Genomic DNA, 18,279 nt, shown 5'->3' on the forward strand with positions numbered 1-18,279 from the left:
GCGCACTGCCGGCACCACGCCCGGATGGCTGCGCTCCGAAGGGACCGCCTATGTACGCCGGGGGGTTTGCCTGCTGTCACTCCGCCCACACCGCGTCAGCGGGTTCTCTCTTTAAACGCCCCGTCCCCTTTACCGTGTTCGGATTTGTACTGGAGGAAGGGAATTATTGCATATGGGAAATACTTTTCTCTGCTTAGTAGTAGCAGTAGTGAGATAATGTTATGCTATCCTAGCTTAACATTGAAACTTTTACAGGCTCTCACACGTGCAAGGTGTGCTTTCCCGTCACACCAAACAAGGCGTATTTCAGCCTGCTTTAAGGCCGTTTCTTCCCCCAGCAGCGTTGCCTGTCGAGGGTCCCTCCTGAAGGCAGGTTTGGAGGAGCGCCATTCGCAGGTCACACAGCTGGTGTCGCCAGTGCTTGTGTGGGCAGCGCCCCCTGGTGGCACTCCCGATTGCGGTAGAGGCGGCCCCTGAGCCCACAGCCTGGCATGCGAGCAGTGCAGGTACAAGAAGTGCTGCCAGCTAAGCAAGCGGAGGTGATATTTTACAGAAGTGCAGCTCTTTGTGGTGTCGGTGTCTCTCTTTCACGATAGCGAAAAACGGTTCTCCTCTTTGGAAGACCGTTTAGCTGGCTTCACAGTTGTGTATTCAACAATTTTACTGGTCCCGTTTCCCAAAGCGTTACACATGTTTTTGGTAGCATGGTCCCAGCCTGAAATGAACCTTTGCAACTACAGTAACATCAAAATTCTTCAGACTTCCTGCATTTTCAGCCCAAATTCAATTGATTTTGACAAAACTAGAATTTGAAGTAAAAAATTGTAAAATAAAGCAAAACAAACAAACAAACAAAAACAACAAAAAAAACCCCAACCCTACAATTTGAATTTGAATTGCTTCCTTATAGAAGTGGGTCTCACTGAGCCTAAAAGCTGGTCAAGGACACAGCAATGTCAATGGTGAGCAGAGGTAAGTCCAGGCAGATCGGCTTCAGGTTCCTAGGTATCAGGAACACACCTCACAGTTGGGATAACAACTCATCCTTCTGTGTAGATGCAGTTCTGCCCTATCAGGCCCCCTCAGAAAGCACTTTTCATCTGCTACAAAAGTAAATATGCCCTATTTTTCTTTTTCTTTTAAATTCAGAGCTCATGTTGATATTGGGCTGAACCTTTGTCACTCTACGTTATCTTCTATAGCTTAGAAATAAAGTGCTTCTGCCTGGCACAATTTGCAAAAGAGATTGTCTGTTTGAGTGTGTTTATTCCACAACAGTTTTCGGAGAATTTTTATCAGGTTAGTTCAGTTTAAACCAGCACGAGCTTGCATACCTAAGTCATTTTGTTGCATATATAAGACTATTGTATTATGGCTTTTTAATTAAGACATGAAAAACCAAGCCACATTAAAATATGCCCATAATTGTCATGATAATAAATATTGCTAAAACAACATACCTATTTATACTGAAAAACATATTTTATTTTGTTTTGTTCTGTTTTTTTGTTTGTTTGTTTTCTTCCATATGTTGATGATGGAAACTAATAGACACATAATGGCTGAAGAAAACAAACTTACACGCTGTAGCAGAAATGCTAAGTCATGGCCTGAAGCAGTGATTGAGCACCTGGTGGGAAGGCAGAGCTAACTCAGGGGAACTCAGGTGCATACAGTGCACCTGAGTGACCAGAAGGAGTGGATCCTGGCTCCACCTCTTCCCAGACCTCATTTAAGGGTTGACAGAGGAGGTAAGGGTATCTTGCTTGAGATCCCTACCTACCTTGGGCCTTCCAAGTGTAAGTTGATTTCTTTTTTTTTCCCCCCTCTTTGTTTCTCTGTCCATGGTTGCTGTGTTTGAGCACATCCTTGCTTGTTGTAGCCTAGGACTTTGCTATTTAGCTATTGTTTCTATGTTTTCCATCATGTCACAGCATTGCACGTGTCTGCTGCATGAGGAAGATTCTACCCAGCAAAGCACTTCTGAAGTCATGATAAACACATGTAAAATATGTCTTTTTCATAGAAAAATCAATTCAAATGCAAGTATCCCAGCAGCATTACACCTGCTGATGATAATGTATAGTATCTTCCAAATTATTCAGCTGCCGCTGTTGTGCAAGCCTACTTGGTATGATTTTACTCCAGGCTGCAGCATTTTGAAGACTTTTAAACAAGTAGATGTGAAGACAGTATCTGGCTAACTTACTTTTTTTAATTGCTATGTAGATCTTACAGAGTCCTGAAAAATCAATCTTTTGGAATTGGAAGTGTTCGGGCACTCCAAGGCAAGACACGTGATACCTCAATGCTAGGTACTAACATGACATGCATTTATGGCACTAGTCTCTTGCTCTCTGCAAAATGCTCAGAAGAAATAAAACATAAAAGCTAATTCTGACAGCATTTATAAATGCTGAGAAGGTTTATTCCAGAAGGGCTGAGGCTTGATTTCATGTTGCTGTTACTAATCAGTTCTCCATAGACTTCATTAGGAAGAGATTCGCTACTGTATGGTTTTTGAAGTTTTCCACCCACCTGAGCTTAGTCATCTGCTCAGCTTTTGCAGAACAGAGACTGTCATTGATGACACACAACTCTCATGACATTTTGCTGTTTCTTTGCCTTTGCCCCCTATCGATGAGACTTTCTTGTGTTTGGGAGTGTAAATGATAAGGAGAACACTTACATGAAAACAGTCCTTTAAAATATAAATTGGAAGAGAGTAGCTGAAACTTGAATCATCAATGCAATAAGTTATCAACTAAAAATTGCATTCAGCTGTGCTGCAGGCATGGGGGGAAAATATTATTAAGTTTGGCTACCAAGCTGGGGCTGCATTGAATGTGTTGTGGTAGAAACAAAGACAACAAAGGCAATCCAAGATACTGCCAAGGTAACAAATTCTAAGTCACAGAAAGCAATACAGATCACCAAGACAGACAATGAGCAGGGCCTTAAGAAGTCTTCTGTCTCATAGCAGCATATGAGAAAATATTTGAGGGTTTTTCTAAGAGAAACATGAAGTACTGGGAGTTACTTACAAGAGGCTGCCTGGAGATTAAGTTCTCATCTCTGATCTGAGGGTAGGATCTTGCCACAAAGGTCATTATTACTCAGCTTAAAAGAGTCAGACAAAACTCGCACAATTTTGAGCTAGAAAGTCACTGTGTTGGTTGAGTTGTCCTGAGAAACACTTCTTGCAAATATCAAGTTCAAAATTTGTATATTGAGAGTAAGTTACACGAAAGCAGAGCTGTGGAGCAGAGTGATCATAATACAGATATGCTTTAAATGGAAGATCTGCTCTAACAGAGCAACTTATTTTCTGTTAGGTAAGTAGTCTGTACATTGGTGTGTAGTTAACTTGCTGGATTTTAATTATGCTTTTGTGTCATTGTTTTGTACTGTAAATAGTCCAAATGTGTGACAAAGCTTTTTATGGTTTTACACAATTTCCTCCCAGGATAGCAACACAGTCCATGGGACCAAGGGCAAAGTACCAACCTTCTGTAAAGAGAAATGAGCTCGCTACCAGCTTGCTGTGAGCCATGTGCATACAAAAGCACGTTCCTTCCACCAGGTGGAAGGAATAAATTTAAAAAGGTTGCACTGCCTTCCAGTAACAAATAAGTATGAGATGTGAATTAAGTCTCTTGCAACAACTGTTCCCAGTTATGAGAAGTAGTCATAGTCTTCTGATTTTGTGTAAGCAGTATGCTCAGTTTTCATCTGAACCACTTATACAATGTGGTGACCTAGCAGGATAACTTTGGAAAGACAGAACTATAAATTGGCAGCCAGAGAAGAAGGAGGAAAAACAAAACAAACAAACAAACAAAGGGGTGGAATAAACACTGAACTCCATTTTGTTAAGCTTACAGAAGCTTCTGAGAATGTAGCATCAGGCTGAGAGGTATTGCTGGAATTGTAGGTTGAACCAAGGTTGATGATACACAGTACCTACCTACATGAAGTTAATGAGGGTCTTGAGGAACATAATGGCTTTAGTGTTGTGACTTTATGTGAGGGAGAAGAACCTGGGGTAGGGGGTGTGCAAAGTTTTAGCAAGGGTATTGTTGTCCTTAAAGCATTAATTAGTAATGTTCTACACTGGTGTCATCACCATTTTTTTTCAGTCTGAAGGTTTTAGGGTGCTTTCCACAACAATGTAATGTCTATGTTTCAATAAACTTCTTTGTGTTTCACATTTTGGAGGAGAAAAAAAAAACAAGAGAGAGAAACAAGCAGAAAGTAGTAGCCAATGCTTAAATATCCACACTAAAGTGTGAAAGCAGAGGAGAAAAAGAGCATCCCCACGTTGTCATAGTTCTTTGGGTTCTGGGTTCACTGTTCTGTTTGTTCCTATTTATGAATTGCAATGCATTAAATTTAAAGCTGAGAATATAAGACGATTGTATGACTACTGAAATATCTGTATGAATCCTGAAATTGTATTTAAAGGGTACTATTGAGTAATGACTCAGATGTTGCTCAGCAGGATGACTATGGCTCCAGTCCTGATGGGTATGGTGCCTTTTATTTTTCAGAGTGCTCCTTGGGCTTAACATAGTTTAGCACCTTAAGCTCTAGTTTCTTTTTCATGGAAAATTGAGATGAGTATGATTAAGTTGCAGTTAAACTTAATGATCATGAAGGTCTTTTTCCAACCCAAGCAATTCTATGATTAAGGCATGTAGCAGGAGAGGGATCATTTTAAATTGTGAGAAATACAGATATTGGTCAAAGAAAAATATGGTATAATCAATAAGTGAAATACTGGAGAGTTATGCGTGGCTTTATAAATTTAAACATTAAGTATTTTAGAGCTTTCTAAGTAGTTCAAAGCAGGAGATCTTCAACTTTAAACCAGAGCGTATTATCAATTAACTTTGATAGTAGTTGGTCCTGCAAAGGGAAAAAAAATAAACTTCAAAAGGAAGCCTTGAAATATTTATATTCACTATCTGTTTAGAAATCAAAAGCCACTGGAAATACTGACTCATTTTGATTAACTGCATTTTTGAGAAAGCATGAATAGAATTGTGATTATTTCCTTTTACTGCTTAGGAGACCAAAGCTGCTAATGCAAGAGTAATCACTTCAAAGAGATTTAGGATCTGTTTCATACTGCACAGTGTTTCAGAATGCCCTTGAAATGACAAACTGTATTTCCAAACTGTCTGCTCTGCTAGGATGTCAGGCCTACAACTGATTGTATATAGGATTCCAGATTGTATTTCAGATTGAGGGCATTTTATGAGTTGAATCAGGCTGGTAGCTTGTTTCTGTAGCTCAGTGAGATCTGAGAGACAAACCTTAAAAAAGAAAAGTGTGTATCAAACATCTCATTTTGCTCCTGTAGCATTATAAATGGAAGGTGGCCAATGGATGGTACTAGATGGAGATATCTTATTGTGATCACTACCTCCACCTGTGCAAGTACGTGTATAAAGGATTTTAAGTATGTGTATACATGTAAAGTATGTGGTACAGTGGAAGATTTCTTGCCCCTTGTTTTATGAATGCATGCTTATAAAGCCTCAGCAAGTGGCTATGTTTCACAAAAGGGGTTGTGAGACTTTCCCAGGAAGGAAATCTTGAAAAACATAAAAACATTTCTGTTTTTGTAAGGTACAGAATTAAGTCTAAGAGAATTCTCTAAGGGAAAAAAGGAATATTAAGTGTTTTGTTTCCCATCAGAACATAGGAACACTCTATGTAAGTTTATCTTTAACTAGTTTCTTCCTGATGCTTGATGCACCTTGTTTGCCTTCATGTTGAATGTATGGTGGTAAAATAATAGCTGCTACTTCTTCACCCGTTTTCTATTGTGTTCTATTTCAGCCTCTTTTCTGCCCTTCATTCTCTGATTATGTGATACTTAGTTGCCTGCTGGAGTTAAACCATTCATCATTTCTTGTTACATTTTTGCTGTAGGAAGTTTCTGAGCTTTGCACTTTGTGTTCCTCTTCTGAAACAAAACACAAAATGTTGCTGTAGTATTAGATACTAACCAAATGGTACTGAACTTCTCAGGAATTTACTCAAGATTGGAGGGTACTTGTTCTCTGTCTTCAATAACTGGATTTCTAGTTGGGATCCCAGAGCTGAGTAACTTGATCTTGTTGTGTCAACGTTGACTGAATGCTCACAGGCCTGACTTCTTCTGTCTAAAGATCGCATTATCTTGTTACTGAGTAAATTTAGAAAGAGAGCTGGTATGTAAGCAATATGGTTAGATGTTTTCATTCTGACCTTCAAACCAGTGTATCCATATATATTGCTGATGTTCTGTAATATCAGATGATACCGGATGTAGCACCTAGTGGAGTATTTGCTGTGAAGAACTGAGCTGTAGCATGAATCTTGGGTTTGGCGTGCAGGTTCAGGACACAGATCTTTACTGTTTTACATCACATAGAGTAAAACTTCATACATTATCAACCTTTGCTATGCAGCAGTCTTCCATGTTTGGTTTTAATAACAGTAGTAGAAATACCAAATATGAGTGCTATGGTCAGTCCACAGAAGTAAATGACTTAACCTTCTTGTACCTAGTAGCAGCAAAAGAGAAGCCATTCCTGAATATCAACTCCTTTAACAAAGCTGGTAAATTGAGAGTTTCCTACATGCAGCTTATCGTTTTTTAAAAAGGTATCTAATATCACACTTGATGTAAATATGTAAAAATACTTGACAGAAATGAGCATGAACGCTATGCATAGTATGTCAGACTGACAGAAGACCGAGAGAAATAGTAAGCACAGGAGTGTAACAAGACTTCTGCTTTCTTGTGTGCTCATTTTTACTGAGACTTTTATATAAGTCAATACAATGTCTGGATTCTGTCCACATATATTACAAAAATCAATCCTTACTCCAAAGTTTGTCTTCCTTTCAGTTGAATTTGTTGTATCATTTGCTTATAATTAGACAATTAAATGCAAGGTAGAACTATAAATGAGATAATAAAGGTTACAGCAAGCTGCTGTGGACTGTTGTATGTTCTAACTGCCAGCAGTAAATCTGGGAGATCCTGTATGTTTCCTTTCCTGCAAATAGAATAGGGTGTATTCATTTTATTTAGGAAATTGTTGATGAACAAATTGCAAAGTTTAAGAATGTAATTATTCTGAATTAGTAGTTTACTTCTTTAGCACATAATTGATATTCTGTGGATCATTTGATCAGCAGCTGAAAACAGTTTGTAATTGATGCTGTAATTAGCTAGTGCAGTGCTCACTCCAAATGAGACTGCAGTGTTATAAATCTTGCTGTTTGGTTGACTCAGTTATCCAACCAGAAGACAGAGTCAATGCAGCTTGACTTCTAATTAACTTACACTCAACAAATGACAAACGTTATAAACAAACACAGAACCTGAGACTGAGTATTTTTGTAATAGAAGACTTCAGGATGATCTGCAGGAATCAAAAATGGAAAAACTTTGTACAGTTGAATGAATTTACCAATTCTGTCTGTGCTGATGTCAGACAACCATCAGCTCCCAGTATGTGGTTTCCAATCTGAATGGAGGCATGGGGCAGAACATGTGGACTAATCCTGACTAGATGAAGAGTAGCCATGAGGGGTGGACGATCCTTTGAATAATTAATCTGTTGGATTTTCTTACAGAGCATTGAAGTCCTTTATGACCATAAGCTGTGTATTTTGACCTGCACACTCATACAGCAGGCCTATTTCATGGGATGGAGATGTTTCCTTCTGTCTGAACACAGGAAAGAGAAGGAAAATATTTGTATTGTATTACTTAGCTTCTCAGAGAAAGCCATTCCACTGGAATTAGATTTAAAAAAAAAAAAAAAAAATCTTTTGTAGATGCAGTAATCCCTTTATCTCCAGCTGCTTTTTATTAACAAGAAAAGACATTTAAGTCCTCCACTATACTTGCTAACATTTTCTGAGGGCCGCTAGATGGCATAAGGAGACTGTAGGAACAGAGATCTTTGGCTGGGAGTATGTTAAGTCTGCTTATTCCTGTTACCTTTTACCATATCCTGTTAGGCAAGTCACAGATTTAGTAATGCGTATCTGTGAATGAAAAGTGAGTTTTTGACTGTGATCAAAAAGGAGCTGATATAAAAAAACAAAGTACTGTGTATGTTCAAAAACCTTAGGAGTTTACTGTAAATGCGAAGAGTAGAAATTTCTTCAGCTAAACTCTGATTGATAGGCTTAGGTGGGTGAATATTTTCCTCCTTGTAAAAGAGACCTCATTTTCTTTAGTCATATATATTACCATACACGTATATAGTAATGCAAATACCAGGTGTCTTTAAGAAAACAGTTGCTATTTTCCAGCCACTTCCTCTCATTGAATTAATTCTCCAGTTATTTCCCTTTTTCCCCAAGTGTCTTAATGCTTATGTTCAGAGCTCTGCAGTACCAGCAAATGAGCAGCTAAGTCACTGCATGCAATCACTTGTCTTCTGAAGACCACATTCAGCTCCAGTCAACTCAAATGCTCTTACTTGCTAATGTAAACCACAGTGCATGGTTTGTCCTCTGTAAAACACATAAGTACTTTAATTTCTGTAGTTTGCTTGAAAGAAGGTAATCATAAAGGAGTTCCTTTCTCTTCAGAAGTTATGTTGTGAGTGAATTATGTAACATTAGATTAGAAGAGCTATGGAGAAAAAGCTCTCTCATCTTCCCCCAAATTGTATCCTGCAAATCTTCATCTACTCTCTACTTCAAATAAAGGTCTTTTAGAATAAGCTCTGTATGAAAACTAAACTCTATTTCCATAAGCTGTTTGAGAGTTAAGTGTGGAGATTCAAATAACTAGGGAAGAGTAAGTATATATCACCTTATAATGTAGACTGTGGTGGCATAAGAAGCTTATGGGAGTGCATAAGAGAAAAAATGCCTGGGGATGAAGTACAAATTTGAAGGCATGTGAGTAAAGCTATGTTCAGACTAGCTCTACTGTTGTGTTACAACAAAGAAATTGCTTACTGGGGCAAGGTAGGCTTGGATTTGCCTTTAGGTGCAGAGGAGCTACTTGGTTGCCCAAGTAGGATGCCAACCTAAAATGAAGGCCCATCTGGGGTATTCCCCTTAGAGAAGACTCAGCCAAGTAGATAAAGCAGAAAACTGGCACTCCTGCCCACATAAATCAGACAGATCACTTAGTAGTTTTTCCTCTTCAGAAAGATACTAGAGCAGCCTCTGGTAGCATCTGATAATATCAATCTGATAATATCAAATATGCTGCCTCCATCAGTTTTCCTGATTTCATATTCATCTTATCTGTGATTAAACCATATCTCTAATCATTAATCATAAAAGTATTCTTCCCACAGTAGTCATGAATGCTGAAAGAATATTGGGAAAACAGGAGACTGAGAAAGAATAGATTTAACACTGCAAGAGTTTAATACTGAACAGACTGTCAGTTCTGTGCACTTGGAGAAAGAAAGAATGTAGGTTTGAATTTAACCCATCTTGTTTGCTACTCTCAGCATTTCATTTTCTCCTGAGAATTATGTCTGAGGTCTACTTAAAAGTACAAGGTTTTTCAAGGAAGGGCTTTCTGTCTGTATTCTGTGTTCCTGTAGTCCCAAAGAGAAAAAGAACTTCTAACAAAAGATGAAATATGCAGCTTTTTCTTTTTTTAAGTGGGATTCATACATGCTTAATGAAAGGCTGTTTACTGCATTGTTTATATGATGCTTAGATAAATGACTGAATTTTTTTCCCATTAATGTGGTTAACTTTTATTTCCTACCTGTGAAGTCTAGTGTACGCAGTACACGTAAGAATGTTGTGCTTATGTCACTGGATGCAATACAGAGCAGCTGATAGAAAAGTTGTAGGCCTATAAGAAGTGTAAAACAATTCATTCTTGCCTTGAACGAACCATTAAGGGAGAAGTTGAAGCAGAGACAGCAATGGGAACTAGATGAGGAAAGGGTTTTATGAGTTCATGCCTTAAATTGGAATGAGCAGTTACTTCTTTGCAGATCTGCACTGTTCAAACAAAGCAGGTTACAGCAGTCTTAACAGGCATTCTTTTGCATTTTTTTAAGTCACAGTCAGTATTAAATTATTTACTCTATGGCCCTATGACATGAGTACCAGTGATTAGAATTTGGTAGTTTCCAGAAAGTCTTGAAAACACTGGAATCACATGCACTCAGGTATGTTAACTAAAGCCAGTACCAGTTTAGAAGGCTCATAGCCTCGTTGAGGACCACTGGGTAGGGTAGTAGCCCAGAAAAAACATCTGTAGTGCTCTTGGGAAAGCCTCCTGCTTTCTGACTGCACCTGGAGCTGGGGAACGACCTACCTTGGCTAGTGTGTCTATGTCTGCAGTGGTTAAAAGAAAGGAGGAGAAATGATAGCAGTGCTGAGGAATGTGGTGCTGACCACTACCTCACCCAGACTAGCACGTGGTTCTTAGTGAGCTTTCTTATGTTTGGTATCAGGCAGCCTATCAAAGCTGTTTGTGGTGCAAGGCAGAAAGAACAAGTTTTGCCACCTGAAGAAGGTGTTTGGCTGTAGGAAGAAATAAACCACCAATCCCACAGTCTTAAAGCTAAACTCCCATGAAAGGCTGAAGAGTTGATTATTTTTAGCAGGGCAAAGCCTAGGGGGAGGGCTTGTCAAACAGATTAAACCATTGTTAGTTGCAGACAAGAATGCTCCTGCAGCACTTTCCTTTCCATTATGCCTGCATCCTGATGTGAAATAAAATGTTAGGGGAGGAGGAGGGGGGAAGGATATGGGGAGAAATGTCGATGGGGGGGAAGGCTGAACTCAGAGAGTTGAAGAAGTAGCAGTTACTGATGCAGTTACTCTTTCCTGTTATTGCTCCCCCTATTAGTTTTTCTTAGGCCGATTTCTTTCTGTTGATACCCAGGGTAGCTCTGAGAACAGTTTATCACCCTGGGGCAAAAACTTCCGGTCTCCTCTCGCCGCTCTTGCTTCCTGCTCTCAGTGGTGTTGATATATCTAAGTGTCCAGAAGAGACTGAGGACAGACTAGAAAGATGTTTTTTCTGTCTATGTCTTTTTTTTTTTTTTTTTTTTTTTTTTTTTTTCCTAAAGCTCCCCAGTTCTCTTGTTCAGGCTGGGGAAAACTGTTCTAGTTACCCCTGGTTTCATCTGGGCTATGAGAAGCATTGCTGTCATGCTGCAGCAAATGTCATACTGCACAGGTGTTGAGGATTCATCCATTCTGACCCAGGTGCTGTCTCACCTCACCTTTTGGAGCACATGTTTAAACATTGTTCAAAGCAGTTTGGTCACTGTGGGATGGGAAGGACAGGCTATTCAAGACTGCCCTTTGCCAGCTACCTTTTGTGAGTTTCCAGGTTTTGCTTCATTACTTATCTGCAAGACAGAAGGAAGAGGGTAGGAGAGCATGCTTGCCAATAGAGAGAAGTTTTTTTGGGAGGGCAGCTGGAGCTTCAGCTGGCCAGGACTGACAGTTTGCAGGTGTTGTGGCAACAGAAGCTGACTCCTTTTATCTGGAGCAAGAGAATGAATGAGGTGGGCCTGCAGAGGCAGAAAAGATCTTCGGAGACTGGGAGTTATGGTCTGGCTCTGCTTGAGTCTCTCTTCTGTTCTGCTGTTCAATTTTTCAGGTCACAACCCTTCACAGAACATTCTGGTTATGTAATAGTCCTTGGACTGTACCCTGGTTTTATATTGCCTTATAAGTTCTCTAGCGTAAGATCTTTCAGTCTAGAAACAGAGGCATGTGCATACAATAGTGCTACATATTTCCTAAGAACTGAGCTGAGAGGAAGACTGAAGAAATATGAAAAGAAATAATCTGCATACAGGCCTGTCTTTAGAAGATCAGATGCCAAAAAATAGTCTGTTGGGACCCTGAACTGTGAGTGGATGGAAGGTGTGGCTGAAGTCTACATCCCTTAAGAGTCTGATTGCTTTGGGAACCATTCCTCTAAAGCTAATCAAATGGTCTGCCCTACACAAGTTTTTCCTGTTCTTACATAGTAGATTAGCCTGACCTGTACAAGCCTCTTGTCCAATTGCATGGAAATATTTCATGCCTTGTAGCAGAGTATTCCCTTACCCATTTCATCATCACAGTGTGGAGCTCAGGCCTCTCTCTTAAGGGCCTGGAATGTCTAAGTGTGAAAACAGTCTCCTGAATGGGTAGATAAATAGCTGAGCTGTATGAAAACGAACTGTGTTCTTTCCTGCCTGATGCAGGCAGTCTGTTTTTGAGTTTAACTGCGTGCTTTTTATACAGTAAATTGCCTTCCAGTAATCACACAAACATTTAAAAGATTATATATAAAATTACAAGCATCTCCAAATCCATCACAGATGTCCTTGGGGTTTCTTATGCCTAGGGGAAAGCCTTGGCTTTTAAAGATGGAAAAAGCAGGAAGCATTAAAGGAAAAAGTCTGGTTGCTTACACAGAAATATGGGAATTATCAGACTGAGTCAGATTTGAACTGTGCAGTCTGGCTTGGGTACAGTGAGTGTAGAAGGGGGTTCTAATTATGACTATTTGCACCCACTGGCACAGTGCATGCTTTCAGTCATGTAGACAGCTCATGTCTGAGGAGCTGAACTATCTCCACTTGGAGCTGGGCTCCATATAAGCAGAACTGTAGCATAATTACTCTGGCTGCATACATGTTCTCCTGAGAAGGGATCCACGCTCTGACATCTGCTATCAGGCCGAGCTAGAGGAGGAGCAGAGAAAGAGGAGCTATTGCATTACTCTGGAACAGCTGCAGCTTGGGACTGGTGCCAGAAGTGGGGGAGGAGATTTTCGGGAGCCTGGAGAGATGAAGGCAGATCCCTTCAGGTCTGGGGCTGCAAGAGACCAACGCTGTGTGTGGGCAGGATCAGGATGCTGTGTGGGAAATATCTGCTATTTCAGTGGAAAGGGAGTTCCCTCCTGGATCTTCTTGCAAACTGCTTTTCCTAAGTGCTGGGCTTTATCGTAGATCTAGGCAAGCTCACGTGGTGGGCTGCAGAGCTGCAGGCTCCACCTCTTTTCACCCATCCTGTGCTGGTAGCCACTGGAATTGAAGATACCTTGCTTTTGGCCTAGAGGGTCACAGGGCTGAAAGCAGAAGCGGGGCTGTCTGACTGCTCCCAACAATGCTAAGAGGTGTGTCATGGGAGGTTTGTGCTTGGGGTACAGAACATGGCACATTGTAAGTGCTGCAGCACTCAGCCTGGTATTGTCTGCACTTTGTTGGGTCAGTAAGTTCTGCAGGTCTCAGCCTGTTCCAACAGAGCAGGTAAACTTAGGGTTTAGTTACACTGTCAGATGCTTTTCTCAGTCAGCTGCTTAATATGAACCACTGAACAGATAGTCCACATACTAGTTTTTTCCTTTTAGTATTTGCTAACAGATGAACACTTTGCAAATCTTGCACTTCCTGTGACTTCATTTGGAAGTATCCAGTCACACCTGGGGAGAGCTGTAAAGTGCGAGCTAGGATGACAACATCTTTTCTAAATGCAACAGGATTTCCTTGGATTATGTTTGAATGCTTGGCCCCCTTGAGGAGGGGGAAAATATATTTGGTCTCTGACAAAGCTAAGGAAGGGTTTTCTGTGTTATGTAATTTATAAGACTACTGGAAACAGTCCAGCTAGCAACTAGCTAGCAAACTGAATGATTTAAGAATGTCCATGTTCTGTTGAATAAATCCAAATGCCATGAGATGCAAGTACATTAAAATCTTAGCCACAGTCTAAACCATGTTTCTGTTGTTATTTTTTTTTATTCTAAGCATGACTAAGTGGTACAAACCAGCTCCCTGTGTGTTACTTGCAGCAATGTGTCATGGGATTAATTTGTGACCACACTGTTTTTGTTGTTTTTTTTTTTTTTTTTTTTGTATTTCACAGCTTTCTGATATATTTCTCTTAAAACTTTTTCCCCCTTTTTGTATTTAAGATTTGTTCTGACTCTGAACAGAGCAGAACAAATATACCTTAATGAAAAATGTAATGAATACGAAGCTAAGCTGGCTTGGGCAAGCCAATTCATTTTCATGAATCTCGTTATTACTTAAATATATTCAGTAGTTAACGTGTGTGTGTCCTTTTTGAGGGCAAAAGCCTGTTCCAAAATCAAAACCATATTTTATAGGCACAATGAATAATTTATATTGAGTGGCAGTGGATCAGGTAAACTAGGGCTGGCCATATTTGGTGATATTCGTAAGCTCTTGAACATGCAATTCAAGGGTGATACCTGCTGATAACGCATTTAGCTTTAAAGTTAACTTTGTTACACAGTCAACAAAGTAGCATTTGCTTGGGCTGTCAGTGAAGTGCAAGCAGGAAAGCATGCACTGTTTTGAATTTGCCTACAATATTACTGTAAAGTGTCCTTACTGTATCTATCCAGCTGTGCTGGTGAATCCAATCACTGCAGCAACTCACCAACATTATACATCCACTCTGACAACTGATACTCTTTCTGAAACCCTGTGAAAAAGTTCTAGGAAAAAATGAGGTCTATTCTTTAAAACACACTCTCATTAGTGATGTTTCATGCATTGAGACATAATTGCATAGTTCCACTCTGAAGTCTGTGCTAGTAGACACAAGGACCTAGGAGGTGCTCAATAAGTCTAGGTTTAGTATTGCGTGTAGTGTTACTAGAAATATATCACCACTAGTGTATACGCTGTCCAAGTCTAAGTAAGGCAGTCCTTTTTGATCTCACGAGGTTATTCCACTTTTGAAGTGGGTGGACTGAAATATTCCAGGAGTGGAATATTTCAAGTGAGCTTCTGTATTTTAAACAGCCTTCAGATTTCAGCAAACATCAGAGGATTTTGGGGGTAGTAGAAAGTTCCTTTCCTGTCTGAGCTGTATCTTTTCTGGCACGGGATGCTAGAGACATAGTTATCTTCTTTCTCAAATGTAGTGGGTGGAAATGTATATTAATAGCATCATAGAATCATATTGGCCAGAACTAGTACTGGTAGGAGATACCTTAATTCCCAAGCAAACGTTATGTTGTTCAACGAATCATTCCCACACAGCCTTTTCTGTGGTTCCTATCTGGAAAATAGACCAGAAATGTATGTACGTCTTTAGATGTTTGCATTCAGTTTTCAAGGTCCTGAGTACTGCAAATATTAGTGGGAATTCAGATTTCTTGGTGTAAGTCTGGGTCTGAATCACAGCAAATGAAACCTTCTATGTTTTTATCTCCCTTTTCCTCCATGTTTTTCAAGTGTAGGCTTTTCTTTTGTCTCCTGCCTGTTGTCAATTTGCCTTTTCCACCATCTTTTCTAATGTGTCATTTTTACTTAATGCAACACCATTTGGATCAGGTGATTCATGTATATACTTCCCCTGCTGAATAACCAACATGAGACAGGGAAGTCTACCCCCTGACTAGTGACAGCTTATTTCCTACTTTGCCCCTTTTAGCTGTTTTGGGCAAAATGGGTTTAAAGAGAGAAGAAGAGAAAATGGGTTTGAAGAGAGGGGAGAGGGATGATGCAGATCCAGCAAGTTGAATCTTTAATCAGTTTTTTTTGTGCTGACCTCTGGTGTGAGAATACACACCAAGGAGGCAGAACCTAATGTGTCTACACATATTTAGAAGTTTTCCTTTGTATCTTTATATCACCATTACAATCCACATTAACAGACTGCAGTCCTGGATCTAACATCTTAGATCTGCATTTGTAGCCATGTTTTACCTTCAATTTCTGTGCATTAGCAGTGCAGAGATATTTTGCAGACAAGCAAAAGCATTCACTCATGCTATCCTGGAGAGTTCCTGTGAACAAATTGATAAACAAAGAGGGTTTCTGGTGTTTCACTGCTGAGCAGACAGGGCTAGTACAATCACTGTATTGCTGCTACTGCTACTCAGGGATTAATGAAGGTGTACCTACTGGTACTAGAGAATCTGACAGGATGTAAAGATGTAAAGCAAGTCCTAAGCTCTTCAGTATGGTGCCTTGTCACATTTAAAAAAATATCCAGAGGTCAAGTCCAAATGTGTGCTTGATATGTAGTGCTGGACCATACAAACTTTTGTGTTGATGTTGCTGTGAGAGGTAAGCCTGATTCCTGTTTTATTTTTTTCTGTCCCTTTGTGAACTTACTATAAAGTCACGAGCTGCAGGAATGTGCTTAGAATTTTGTTTTCTTTTAGTATTTCTTGTGCAACACTTGCAATGCTTTCTGTGCATTGTAGAATGTATTTTCTGTCCAACTTCATTTTCTTTCTGTATACATTACTGTTCAGTAGAAATGGCTACAACTTAAGAGCTCACATCGCCACACCGAGTTTTCTATTAGGTGAAGGATGAGGAAAAACTGTGACCAAGAATCTGTGGACAGGCACATCTGCAATGCTTATTTAAGCAGTGTTGTTGACTGTAAGAAAGAAATATGTAACCAAAGTGAAAGCATAAGCAAAGTCTATTTAGTTTCTAATTCTAGTAAAACAGTAACCCTAAGGATGTACCACTGACTAGCTCTCAGTGAATTATTTCTTAAAGTAATTAGCTTCTGTATGAGTTCATTTAATATTAGTTGCTCAAATGTATCATGAGGAAAAAATGTTCTGTGAAGCTACTTAAAGGCGTGATCACCCAGGGCAGGAAGGAGAATAGCACCAGCACGGCTTTCCACTCAGTATGTGAATTCGCAGAAAGAACAAGCTTGGGGATTTCTTTTCCTGAATATCTTTCCTTTTGTACAAAGCATTGCAAGGCTCAACTTCCGCACTTCAGTTGCTCAACCCCTTGAGGTGTGGACTGCATTGACAGGCGAGGGCTTAATAATATATAGAAGACAGTTTTTGACTGCATAATTGCTTGTAGTAGTGGTTATTAATAATGTTAACAGCCATAAGGAGCATGATCAGGTTTCATGTCCCAGTAAGTATGCAATATTGGAAGTTTGAAAAAGAAGAAAAAAAGAAAAAACACCCCTGTAGATACAAACTAAGTGCAGCTGTTATAACATCAGCAAGATGAAACAAATATTGAATGGGTTTGGTTTTCATGGCCTCTTGTTTTCTGTGGTGACATTTGAGGGATTGTTATGTAAGGCTGCAGCAACACATGGAAAAGATGCCAAACCTAAAATGGACTAAATGGCTAAATGGTGTGTCCTAACTGGCTTGCAGGAGGGTTTGTGCAGGAGCGAGAGCTGTGGGAGATTCAAAAAGATGTCTGTGACTCACAAGGATTCTCTACTCTCTCTTTCAGATTCAGTGGAAGTGCCCATGGTGCAGAGGCAAAGTAGAGATTTGTGTTTATGAGAATTGTGAGCATTTTGTTTCTTTGAGAAGCAGTATGTTGCTTATGACTAGTTGATAGGAAAATAAATTCTGGTATGTCTTTCTGGAAAAGTTGCTGGGCCCTGACCTCCTGTGATTTGGTTTAATTCAGAACTTCGCCAAGGTTATAACAGGAATATTGTTTGGCAGCACTCTGGGTGAACGAAGAAAGATGATCAGAAATTATCACTTGCACTCAGACAGAATGAAACATAAAAATAACTCTTAAAAATAATTTCCTTTTCCATGACCTTCCTTAAGTAGCCTGATATGGACTTGTCATAGATGACAAGTCATCCCGGCTTCCGTGGTTTTATCTGTCTTCCCAGATGTGTTAGTAAAGCAAGGTTGAATAATGTGAAAAATACACATCTGAATATTATTTTTTTAAATACATCACTGGTCCTGAAGACGTATCCATTTCATATCTGCTTACCAGGAAAGTTAGCCAGTATTTATTGAGACACTTGGTAACACCTCTTATATGTCCCCACTTAAGTATTTCAGGCAAAAAAATATGAATTGTGCACACATACAAGCATTTGCTTTGGAAATGCATACATATTCATCAAATCAAGGGTGAAAATGAAAAGCAAAAAGTAAAACTTACCTAGTAAATGATGCTAAGGTGATAAAGCTTGAATTTCAAGCATCTGCTCTGACTCCATAAAATATATTTTTAAAAAATAGAATACTTTTAATAGCAGATGCTTAAGATTTCACAATCTACTTATGATCAGAGAGAAAATGAAGTTCATCAAGCCTGGGCAGAGATCATTATCAGGAAATGTAGTTACTTAAAATCCTGGTAAAAGGTGAATGCAGTGGTGATTTGCATGCAGTCTGATACCTGATTACAATTGCAGATGGGAGCTAGTATGTATCCTGCAGCTTTCCAGCAGCAACAGTTCTACTGTGATGGGAACGGTTGAATGTTTCATGTAGCAAATGCACCATCAAATTACCAATAGGAAGTGGATAAAGGACAAGTT

This window comes from Meleagris gallopavo, chromosome 2, assembly GCF_905368555.1.
Source record: "Meleagris gallopavo chromosome 2, MGAL_WU_HG_1.1, whole genome shotgun sequence".
Classification (NCBI taxonomy): Eukaryota; Metazoa; Chordata; class Aves; order Galliformes; family Phasianidae; genus Meleagris; species Meleagris gallopavo.